Source organism: Kogia breviceps, chromosome 3 (assembly GCF_026419965.1).
Source record: "Kogia breviceps isolate mKogBre1 chromosome 3, mKogBre1 haplotype 1, whole genome shotgun sequence".
In the NCBI taxonomy this organism is placed as follows: domain Eukaryota; kingdom Metazoa; phylum Chordata; class Mammalia; order Artiodactyla; family Physeteridae; genus Kogia; species Kogia breviceps.
Window position 1 is genome coordinate 179,960,319 of NC_081312.1, and position 11,185 is coordinate 179,971,503.

The window sequence follows — 11,185 nt, forward strand, 5'->3', positions numbered from 1 at the left end:
CTGCTTTACAACAAAGTGAATCAGCTGTACATACACATATATCCCCATATCTCTTCCCTCTTGCATCTTCCTCCCTCCCACCCTCCCTATCCCACCCCTCTAGGTGGTCACAAAGCAAAGAGCTGATCTCCCTGTGCTATGCTGCTGCTTCCCACTAGCTATCTATTTTACATTTGGTAGTGTATATATGTCCATGCCACTCTCTCACTTCGTCACAGCTTACCCTTCCCCCTCTCCATATCCTCAAGTCCATGCTCTAGTATGTCTGTGTTTTATTCCCATCCTACCACTAATCTCTTCATGTCATTTTTTTTTCTTAGATTCCATATATATGTGTTAGCATACGGTATTTGTTTTTCTCTTTCTGACTTACTTCACTCTGTATGACAGACTCCAGGTCTATCCACCTCACTACAAATAACTCAATTTCCTTGCTTTTTATGGCTGAGTAATATTCCATTGTATATATGTGCCACATCTTCTTTATCCATTCATCTGTTGATGGACACTTAGGTTTCTTCCATGTCCTGGCTATTGTAAATAGAGCTGCAATGAACATTTTGGTACATGACTCTTTTTGAATTATGGTTTTTTCAGGGTATATGCCCAGTAGTGGGATTGCTGGGTCGTATGGTAGTTCTATTTTTAGTTTTTTAAGGAACCTCCATACTGTTCTGCATAGTGACTATATCAATTTACATTCCCACCAACAGTGCAAGAGGGTTCCCTTTTCTCCATACTCTCTCCAGAATTTATTGTTTGAAGATTTTCTAATGATGGCCATTCTGACCAGTATGAGGTGATACCTCAATGTAGTTTTGATTTACATTTCTCTAATGATTAATGATGTTGAGCATTCTTTCATGTGTGTGTTGGCACTCTGTATATCTTCTTTGGAGAAATGTCTATTTAGGTCTTCTGCCCATTTTTGGATTGGGTTGTTTGTTTTTTTGTTATTGAACTGCATGAGGTGCTTGTAAATATTGGAGATTAATCCTTTGTCAGTTGCTTCATTCTCCCATTCTGAGCGTTGTCTTTTGGTCTTGTTTATGGTTTCCTTTAAAAGGATCATACACTATAATCAAGTGGGGTTTATTCCAGGAATGCAAGGATTCTTCAATATATGCAAATCAATGAACATGATACACCATATTAACAAATTGAAGGAGAAAAACCATATGATCATCTCAATAGATGCAGAGAAAGCTTTCAACAAAATTCAACACCCATTTATGATAAAAACCCTGCAGAAAGTAGGCATAGAGGGAACTTTCCTCAACATAATAAAGGCCATATATAACAAACCCACAGCCAACATCATCCTCAATGGTGAAAAACTGAAACCATTTCCACTAAGATCAGGAACAAGACAAGGTTGCCCACTCTCACCACTCTTATTCAACATAGTTTTGGAAGTTCTAGCCACAGCAATCAGAGAAGAAAAAGAAATAAAAGGAATCCAAATCGGAAACGAAGAAGTAAAGCTGTCACTGTTTGCAGATGACATGATACTATACATAGAGAATCCTAAGGATGCTACCAGAAAACTACTAGAGCTAATCAATGAATTTGGTAAAGTAGCAAGATACAAAATTAATGCACAGAAATCTCTGGCATTCTTATACACTAACGATGAAAAATCTGAGAGTGAAAATAAGAAAACACTCCCATTTACCATTGCAACAAAAAGAATAAAATATCTAGGAATAAACCTACCTAAGGAAACAAAAGACCTGTATGCAGAAAATTATAAGACACTGATGAAAGAAATTAAAGATGATGCAATAGATGGAGAGATATACCATGTTCTTGGATTGGAAGAATCAATATTGTGAAAATGACTCTACTACCCAAAGCAATCTACAGATTCAATGCAATCCCTATCAAACTACCACTGGCATTTTTCACAGAACTAAAACAAAAAATTTCACAATTTGTATGGAAACACAAAAGACCCCAAATAGTCAAAGCAATCTTGAGAACGTAAAATGGAGCTGGAGGAATCAGGCTCCCTGACTTCAGGCTATACTACAAAGCTACAGTAATCAAGACAGTACGGTACTGGCACAAAAACAGAAATATAGATCAATGGAACAGGATAGAAAGCCCAGAGACAAACCCACACACATATGGTCACCTTATCTTTGATAAAGGAGGCAAGAATATATAATGGAGAAAAGACAGCCTCTTCAATAAATGGTGCTGGGAAAACTGGACAGCTACACGTAGCAGTATGAAATTAGAACACTCCCTAACACCATACACAAAAATAAACTCAAAATGGATTAACGACCTCAATGTAAGGCCAGACACTATCAAACTCTTAGAGGAAAACATAGGCAGAACACTCTATGACATAAATCACAGCAAGATCCTTTTTGACCCACCCCCTAGAGAAATGGAAATAAAAACAAAAATAAACAAATGGGACCTAAAGAAACTTAAAAGCTTTTGCAGCCAGTTTTGATGGAGTGACGTACAGCCCTCTCCCAGCGCAATCTAAAGGAGAAACACACAGCTCTCTCTGGACCAGCCAGAATGGAGTGACACACCGCCCTCTGCAGGCAGACTTTGATGGAGCAATACACAGCTCTACATGAATTTTAAGCTTCAGGTAAACCATACCAAATTTGCAAATAGAAACCTCTGTTTCAAAGAGCTTAAAAAAAAAAAAAAGAGCTTTAATTGGAAAACTTCTAAGAAACCAGGCTCTCTCTAAACTAGACAAAAATCAAAAGCTTTAAATATGTTAAGTAACTTTATCCCATAACTAATTCCCATATTTTTATATAAAACATTTAATTTCCCCTTGTTAACTTGTTTTGATAAAACTTCCAAATATACTCCAAAATAGTATATAACAAACCCCCAGGTACCAATTACCCAGCTTCAATAACCATCAACATTTTGCCATGTTTGTTTCATCAGTTGTCTTTTTTTTTTAAGCTAGGATATATTAAAGCAAATCCAAGTTCTCAAGGCATTTTGCCACTAAATATTTCATTAGGCATCTAAAAAGAAGAAAATATAATATTATATCACATAACCATAATGCCATTAACATAATGCCCAACAAAGTTATGAAATCCAACTTCATAAAAGTTCCTCAAATACCTAAAACAATCTTTCTTACCATAGGTTTATTTGAACCAGTGTATAAGGTTATGATGTGACTTAGGTCCCTTTCATATTTCTTTCACACAAGAGCATTCCCCTCTCTCTTCCATTTTTTCTTTGCATGCCATTAGCTAATTTAAAAAAAAAAAAAAAACTGGTCCGGAGTCCTGAAGAACTTGCCACACTCTGAATTTGGTTGCAAAGTCATTTTTTAAAGTGTGAACTCCCGGGCCAGCTAGGATTTCCAGATGAGCATCCTTTGATATTGTGGACATTCTATATTGCCTCATTTGGTGAAACTGGTAGGCGCAAACCTGTGTCCATACTACCCTACTCCTCCCCTGGAACCAGGTGGAGGAATGTAACTAACCACTTAGAACCCCAAGAAACAGCTTTTCTCCAGGGAAGGTCCCTAATGGACTTCCAAGGAGAGCTGGAAGGGAGAGTAGTGTTCCCAGAATCCAGTTATGAGAAAGAGTAGCCTGGGGCCATGTGGGAGTTCTGCTGGGAAAGAACAAAAGCTGATTGTTTAAAGGGGAAAAAACCAATACTATTTGTGTTCCAGAAGAGGAAGCTCCTATGACAGACAAGGTTACAGGACTTGCTGAGGCTCAGCAGAAGAGGCTCCACGCCTCTTGTTGGAAGGCAAGTAGCAAGAAGCAGCCTGGGGTGCTCACACGTATTTGCTTGTCTACCCAGCCCCGCTCCTTTCTTTGTACTTACAGACACAGAGCCTGTATCTGCAGATTAGAAACAAGAATACAGATCATGTTCCCAGCAGCTCAGAGCACTTGGCAGCCAGCATCTTTGCTCAGGAGGCTAGAGCTCCTTGAGGAAGGGGGTTATGGGCTGCCCGGGGGGCTTCTGCTATACGCCTGCCCAGCAGTACTGGTGGCTTGTTTTGACCACATCTTGCATACCTGCTGCAAGGTGATTCCTTCTGACTGCCCACTCAATCTGGGCTACTTTGAGGGGCCAGTTTCCTCACCATAATCCAGGGAAATCGGGTCAGGAAGCCCTGGAGTAATGAGAAATGAAACTCCAAGATACACCTTTTGACAAACGAAGAGAGCAGCTCCAACGCAAGCATGCATGTGCTTCAGTTTGGATGAACACACCACGTCTGACTGTCAGCTTCGTGCTCAACCCTGGGGCATACAGAGAATATTCCAGACTATTCCAGACTGGAATATTCCAGCTCCTCCCAGAGCTATCAGTCTGGGCCCAGTTGTATTCTATCCATCCCGATCTGTCTTTTTTTAAAAAGTACTTCCAGAATGGATTCCAATTTAAATTTTTTATTCTGTCATTTATACTCCCGTTGCTACTGGCTTACACTATAAATAGATAATAAATATAATCTGGGGCACTTATTTAGTAGCTTTTGCGTAGGACTTTAAAGCACTTCACACACACTGGCCATGAATAGTAAATTAATTCCTATGTTAATTCCTACTTGACGGATGGATAGTAGCAGGAGGATGTTTAAAGTCAAGAGATATCAGAATAAACTTCTGACGTCATATAATTTGCGGTATGTTCCCCATCCCTGGAGCCCTGTGTCCTCCCTGTACGCAGCACTGGCAGCTGAAAGTAATATGACCCTCTCCTCCTCTCCCACCTCCCCCCGTATCTGGAAACGTGGGAGAGGTGATTTTAGTTGTCATAATAATGGTGGCAGATGCATTATCGCTATGTAGAGGCCAAAGGCCTGCATGCTGTTTCTCCTGCAGAGCCAAGTTTCGCAGAAAAAGATTTTCCAGCCCCAAATGTCAATAGCCCCCTGGTTGGTCATTTACACTGGTAAGTGATCGCTAACACCCTTCAGTTGGACAGTCTATGCATGTCGGTCTGATGGTCCAGTCACAGAGAGATGAAGCTCTATACTCAGGTGGTCTAGCCCCTGCTCAGTAAGCAAAACCAGAGGGGAACAGAGAACTGGTATTGGGGGCTATCAAGTTTTTCTGGTTACCCAGATTTTGCTTGGGAAAGGCCCCACTGTTTCACCCAGATTTGCTTCTACATTCCACGCAAGAACTCAGTCATGGTAACCCTCTCAACTTGTATTAAGAATATTGAAGCCAGCGGGTCCTGGCTGCCGGTGGAGCCTGACTATCCAGCAAGTTGAGCTGTGCTCAGAGGTAAACAGCTGGAACCAACCAACGAGGACAGGCAGAGTAAGTTCCCGGTTGCTAAACTCCCGGCCATCTGCACACCCGAACTTCCAGGTGGTCTTGGAAGGTGACCTTGTCCTGTTTACGATGCCGCAGTCCTTTTCTTTAGTAAATTATTTCCTGTGTACGCTAAGTGGACTAAAACTATTACTGTATATCTTACCTACAAAATGACTTCAGTCCTAGAGAATCAATCACTTTTAGAAATCCCTTTATAATGTTCTTAAGGACTCAGCCTCAATTGAAATACCTCACACTGAAGAATAAAAAACTCAAGCCCCAAAGACAGAATAATTATTTTTCTAAACTGTATGTCTAGCAGTCTGAATACACTTTAAAAAAAAAAAGGTATCCTCAAAAGTTTTTTTAAAAATAACCACAAAAGCATAAAGTCAACTTAACCACAAATACCTATGAATTTGGGCCCTTTGATGTAAGTTGAAACAGATATAGTATTTCTCTTGGTTTCTAAAAGTTGTTGTCTTTAATTAAAAATAAAAACTAAAGCTAGATGACTGGTATTTTGACATCCAACCAAGTCTTATTTCTGGTACAGCTAAATAGACTAAAACACCAGTCACGGCAAATCTTGCACATTTTTATGTGAATGTTTGTTTATACTCAGCTTGTCTTGGCTCCACACCGTAATATCTTGTTCCGAGTTAAGTAATCTTGTTCTATGGTAAATATGCATATGTGTTGATTTTCCCTTGCTGTCTGTAAGCCCTTTCCGACTGTCCGGCAGAAAATCTCGACGACGTGTGATGGCCCCAGACAACGGTCATCAGACAAGGACAATGTACTAACACCCATCACCATTTCCAGGAGGTGTACTCATTAAGGTCGCTAAGTGAGCCAGACTCAAGATCCCAACTTGTTTGCTTTGACCCTGGACTTGGGACAGTGAGATGTTGTGGATAAAGAAGAGTCTAAAGACAGATGACCTGGATCCAAATACTAACTCCACCATTTCCTGCTGTGTCATCACAGGCAAATCATTTAAATCCTCTGAGCCCCAATTTCTCCTATGTATGTATGGATCTCTCTATCCATCTATCTATCCATCCATCCATCTTCTTTCTATCTTCTGTCTATCACAGCAGGTTGTGGTAAAGAGTAAATGAGGAAATATAAAGAGGGAGGCACTTTGTAAACCTACAAATTAATGCTAATTGTGGAGACAGCGATGTATGGACTAGGGCTTGGGGATCAGGACCAACCTTGGGCTTTCTACCATTTGAAGGTCTCTGGGATTTGGGGCAAGAACAAGGCAGAGAGCATGGGGCAGGGGATGGGACCATGACTCCTGGGATAGGTGCATGAGGTGGTCCCAGGGCCAAGTCAACGTGATTGCTTATTAAGTATGAAAGAAATGAGTGCCACACCTGGGAGGAGGAGATTAGTGGCAACGTGGGACATTAAGTTGGGAGCTGAGGGCACCGAGCACCTGATAGACCTGGATGCTACAGTAGAGGGACGGCAGAGGGTGGAAGTGGGAAGTAAGCCTGATTCAGACCAAATGTGGCCCATCTCCGGACCCCTACCTTTTCATTCTCTTATGTGCTGTTGGATGCAGAGACCTTCAACTTCCTGCTTGGTTGCCCCTTAAAATAACTTTTTTAAACTACATGTCTTTTCACCCCTGTTTAAGTTAACATCTTAAGCATTTCTTCATCAGTTTAAACAGTTGCAAAGGACATAACTTCTGGTGAACTGGAAATACTGAACATTTAAAAATAAAACTCTACGATTGGGATTGATATATACACACTACTATGTATAAAATAGAAAACTAAGAAGGACCTACTGTGTAGCACAGGGAACTCTACTCAGTACTCAGGGATGACCTATATGGGAAAAGAATCTAAAACAGAGTGGATATATGTATATATATAACTGATTCACTTTGCTGTACACCTGAAACTAACACAACATTGTAAATCAGCTATACTCCAGGGACCCCCCTGGTGGCGCAGTGGTTAAGAATCCACCTACCAATACAGGGGACACGGGTTCAATCCCTGGTCCGAGAAGATCCCACATGCCACGGAGCAACTAAGCCCGTGCACCACAACTACTGAGCCTACACTCTAGAGCCCGCGAGCCACAACTACTGAACCTGCGCACCACAACTGCTGAAGCCCGCACGCCTAGAGCCCATGGTCTGCAACAAGAGAAGCCACCGCAATGAGAAGCCCAAGCACCACAACAAAGAGAAGCCCCCGCTTGCCACAACTAGAGAAAGCCCACGCACAGCAACGAAGACACAATGCAGCCAAAAATATAAATAAATAAATAATGTTTTTTTAAAAACTTACTCTAATAAAAATTATTTTTAGAAACCTCTAATATGACTTTTTTCAATGTTTCCAATACAATCTAATACCATAGCAATTTGATATGTACCATAATTCATTTCAATATATACCAACAAGCTCATCTTTAATAGGCCAAAATTATTTCATTTACTCCTTAAAGTTGTATATATTCCACTCCACTTTCTTCACATGATTTTATGTTAATGTGATACATTTTATGCCTAAAATTCTTTTATTGATCACCCATAATAATTATCTTCAGCAAATATATATATAACTTGAAATTAGTCTTGCACATTTCAATTAATTTGAAATTAATTTTTAAGTCCTATGGCCAAATAACTCTAGATATCAAAGAAATAATTCTGGGACTAAATTTTCATTATAGACACTACTAATATGTGATTTATCAAAATATAATTTTGATAAGTAATTATTAAACATAAAAAGGACAATTTTATCAGAAAAACTACTTTTCATCAGACTCCTTACCAAAATAGATGGGGTTCCTCATCATTATTTCCATTTTATGATTATTGTTACAGTTATTGTTAGCACCATGGAACCTTTTTCATGAAAATAAATAGATGAGAATGAAAGGAATTTTATCGTAGCAATGTCAGTTACCAAGCTCCTTCTGATAGGGTGATCTATCATGAAAATTATTTTTAATGATCTAACCTCTGACAGCTCAATTAGGTCTTCCCACAATTTTCATGAGAGCAAAGAATTAGAAATCACTGAGTTGCCAAAAGATTTTTTACTAAGTCAACAGACTCATACACTTCCTCAAAAAACAGCATTTTGTCTGGCACCCCAGAGATTTGTGGGCCCCACATCATAGTAAGAAGAGGGGGAGAGAGAGGCGTGTCTCACCTTTATGAAGTGGCCTTCGTAGAAGGGGAGACCCTCTGCCCACTGGAATGGCTCACAGCCATTCGGCTCGCTGCAGAGCAATTTTAGGAAAGTGTGCACATGCAGGTTGTGGGTCTAGAGCCCTTTTTAATCCATGTACTGATGTACCCTGAGCAAGTCTTCACATACCCCCAAGGATGCTGGTGCCCAAACGTGAAGGCCACCCCCTTGGACTGTCCCCACTGACTTGGGAGCAGAGTCTCAGTGGAGCTGAGACCGCTGAGGCTTCCCTGACTTCTCCAAATGGCCTTCTCCAAATTGGGTTTGGTGGGACATTGGTGCCCTTTGAAAATGTTAGAGATTCCCAGGGAAGAGGAACTCCCAGGTCAAAAACGTTTGGGAAAAGCTCCCTTTTACTTTCCCCTCTTAGAGATTTGTGATAAAACCTGACTATTAGAGGTTAAAGAAACCTGTTTAACTTTGTTTAGTGCAGAATTTCCCAAACCAACTCGATCCCCGCCCCAATCTTTTCCCCCAGAGAACACACAGCTCTATATAAAGAAACATTAAGTCATCTGCTCTGGTCCCAAGAGCTCCAAGCTGAGTCTCCTGTGTCTTTTCTATGTGGCCTGACCTATTCAGGACAGCTATGGATCTCTCGAAACTCTCCAGAGAGAGATGAGTTGACCTGAGATTGGTTGGTTTCCCTGCCAGGGAAATGTTACCTTCTGCCCCAGCTTTCCTACTGGCGTTATCCATTTTTAGATGGAGGTTCCAGTACAACAGGAAGCCTTCTGTGCTATTAGACGCAGAGTAAAATTAAAATCCAAACATATATGAGTGGTGTGTGCATGTGTGTGTGTGAGAGACAGAGAGACCGTGTCTCATTATATGACTGTTTTTCATTACATCCAGAGCCACGTGGATTTTGATCATTTGGTTTGAACTGTCTATCTTCTCATTGCAAAACACAAAGTGTAGGCTCTACTATCATGATGAAGAGGAGAATACACAGTTCAAGTATCATGGCTGGGAAGAGAAGCCCCCGAAGTTGTTTATAGCATGGGAAAGGAGGTTGGGTCACCTGACTTGGGGCGCATGTGGGGACATCTTAGGCATTTGATCTAAGACACCACCACTGAAGATACGCAAGAACAAGCCCCTGCTACCCTTTCTCTTTACTCACCAGGGAGACTACAGGACTTCAAGTTAGAAATTAGTCAATATTCTATGCACAAGTCCTGAACATTTTGTTTAGCATGAAGATCCAATTAGACCCTCCATTCTTGACTGCAGCTCAAAATTCAAACAAATCAGTTAGTACCTGCTGGAAAAGAAGGTTGGAGAGTGAGCCTGTAGAGCACCTCTGTTCTTGGAACACAGGAATCATGAAGTCTGTCTGCCTGTACCTCCACTCTGCACACCTACTCAGAACAAGAGAGCTGGTTAGAGCCGATGGCCAGCTACATGGATTACTGGTTCAGCCTCAGCGCAGACTAGCTTTGCTCTTTGGAAACCTCTGCTCTCACCTGTGAAGCTGGAAAATAACAAATGCACTTTTATAAACCTCTGCAAACCAAGAAGAGCAAAACTCAGAACAGATGGAGGCAACGAGATAAGAAATCAAAGCCAGCTTTTGGTCTTAAAATCATTTGAGATTTCTTGGAAATCATCCCCCCAAAACCTTCCTTTTATGGAAACACAAAGGCAGCAGAAATCAAATGGTTTGCCTACAGTTGAAGGGGAGGGTGTAGCTGAAATGTGATGGGGGTACTTAGCTCCACTCAGCCATTCGGGGACCCAAGACAGAGGCGACTCCACCACCTTCAACCCGTGATTTCCAAGGTCATTCTGGGCATTGAAATCCAGCAAGTGGAGGGGAAAAGCATGTGAGATTTTTATAGGCCAGGCATATAACCTGGGAAGCCTGGGAAGGGGAGGGTGAGCATGCCTGTAAAATTAAGCAGTGTTACCAAATGTAAAATAGATAGCTAGTGGGAAGCAGCCGCATAGCACAGGGAGATCAGCTCGGTGCTTTGTGACCACCTAGAGGGGTGGGATAGGGAGGGTGGGAGGGAGACACAAGAGGGAGGAGATATGGGGATATATGTATATATATAGCTGATTCACTTTGTTATAAAGCAGAAACTAACACACCACTGTAAAGCAATTATACTCCAAAATAAAATGTTAAAAAAAAAATTAAGCAGTGTTTAGCAAAAAACTTGAGCATATCTTCCCTCAACTTTTCCTGAGTATAGAAAACATCTTTCCAGGCTTGTGCACAGTGCTATCTGCTGCTCAGAATGAAAAACAGGAAGGGAGACAGCACTGGGCTTGGGGATCCCAGTAACCAGGCAGAAGAGTCAGAATTTAGTACACACCCTGGAATTGTAATTGGTTTGGTAACATAGGAGATTAGAGGAAATTCGTGCAGTGGTCGTTTTCACTTAATAGACACCAACTAAAAATTGTGAGGATGTGGAAGAGGAGTTGTTGGCTTGGCTTTGACTTAGTTTATTTTTCTGTGAAATTAAACTAGGAGGTCAACACACGAATGAGAATCAAGAGGAGCATATGAACATGCTTCTGCAGGAAGGCAGCTGAGTCCAATGAAGTGCTTGATTGGAGTTAAAAGACCTAGCTTTGAGTCCCAGCTCTGCCTTTACCCAGGCTGGTTTCCTCGGTTTCAAAATGAGGGGAAAAGAAGACTTTTCTAGA